Below are 1655 nucleotides of genomic sequence, written 5' to 3'. Positions count from 1 at the left end.
TTTGTTTACAAACTGAATTTTTAATTCCTTAGTGTAGAGAAACAAAGCCTCCTCCCCAAAAGGCTATTGGAAAAAGGAAGGAAAACTAGTGGAAGAGCTACTGATTGTATCAGACAACTGTGATGGAGTGGGTATTATAAACATGAGAGGGACATGGTGATATTTATGCTTTAGAAAGACCAGAAGGATGGGAGGATGTGTGGCAGAGAATGCGGTGCATATCAAATATTCATGAACTGCTCTACATTTCCTAGCCTTCTGTGAAATTAGGTCGGTGCCACAGAATGGGGTTCTGGCCAAATGGATATGGGCAGAGATTTGTAAGATACTTCTAAGACTTGAAGTGAAGAAGTGAAATCGCTCAGTCATGTCCGACTCTTTGCGACCCCATGGACTGTAGCCTACCACCCTCTTCCATCCATAGGATTTTCCAGCCAAGATTACTGGAGTGGGTTGCCATTTCCTTCTCCAGAGGATCTTCCCGACCCAGGGATTGAACCTGGGTCTCCCGCATTGTAGGCGGACGCTTTACCGTCTGAGCCACCAGGGAAGTCCTTACAGTTCCAAAATCCTCCATGTCTTCCTCTTCTGTGAAGAGCATGGAAGCCACATGTTTCAGAGAGTGCAGAGAAAAGGTGGAAGAAGTCAGATTGACTTGTGTCAGATGATGGTTCAAGTAAGAATGCTTATTTACTGCATCAAGTCACTGACCTTCCAGGGCTTATCCCTTGTTGCAGCAGAGCCTCTCCTATCCTGACTAACTCAGGGGACCAGACTAGAGACAGAGCCCAGTTAAAGCTGGTAATAATAATATCTTATTATTATAGATTTAAAATTTAATGTTGGATGTGTGTGCGTGCTCAGTCATGTCTGGCTCTTTGTGATCCCACAGACTGTAGCCATCCAGGCTCCTCTGTCCTTGGGATTTTCCAGATAAGAATACTGGAGTGTAGACTTTTGGATCGCAGCCATTCTGACTGGTGTGAAATGGTACCTCATAGACTCTGTGGGAGAGGGAGAGGGTGGGAAGATTTGGGAGAATGGCAATGAAACATGTAAAATATCATGTAGGAAACGAGTTGCCAGTCCAGGTTAGATGCACGATGCTGGATGCTTGGGGCTGGTGCACTGGGACGGCCCAGAGGGATGGTATGGGGAGGGAGGAGGGAGGAGGGTTCGGGATGGGGAACACATGTATACCTGTGGCGGATTCATTTTGATATTTGGCAAAACTAATACAATCATGTAAAGTTTAAAAATAAAATAAAATTAGAAAAAAAAAAAAAGAAATGTTAAGAATACTGGAGTGGGTTGCCATTTCCTCCTTCAAAGGATCTTCCTGGACCAGGGATCGAACCTGCATCTCCTGAACTGGCAAGCGGATTCTTTACTGATGAGCCCCTGGGGAAGGCCTCCACTTTACTGTAGTTGTAGTTAAAGCATATATGTATTTGTTTATAATCCTTTAAAATTTACTGAAAATCACTTTATGATCGAGGATATTGTCTTCCTTGATGAATTTTCCATGTTCAATGGAGTTGTATTAAGCAATTGTTGGTAATGCTGTTTTTAAACTTTAATTACAATTTCTTCTTTAACCCCCCCTCACCCTGCCCCAAAAGCAGCTATTGAAATAAAAAGGCTAGTGGGGATCA

At 43.3% G+C, this 1655-nt stretch overlaps 1 non-coding gene across 1 annotated transcript; it reads right to left on the bottom strand.

The window, feature by feature from the left end:
* Positions 1-478: 478 nt before the first annotated feature.
* Positions 479-550, bottom strand: TRNAC-ACA (transfer RNA cysteine (anticodon ACA)). Its single transcript has one exon. It is a non-coding gene; the product is annotated as a tRNA-Cys (tRNA).
* Positions 551-1655: the final 1105 nt, after the last annotated feature.

This window comes from Bos taurus, chromosome 14, assembly GCF_002263795.3.
Source record: "Bos taurus isolate L1 Dominette 01449 registration number 42190680 breed Hereford chromosome 14, ARS-UCD2.0, whole genome shotgun sequence".
Taxonomy (NCBI): Eukaryota; Metazoa; Chordata; class Mammalia; order Artiodactyla; family Bovidae; genus Bos; species Bos taurus.
Note: the sequence above shows the minus strand (reverse complement) of the source record. Positions and strands in the feature narration are given on the sequence as shown.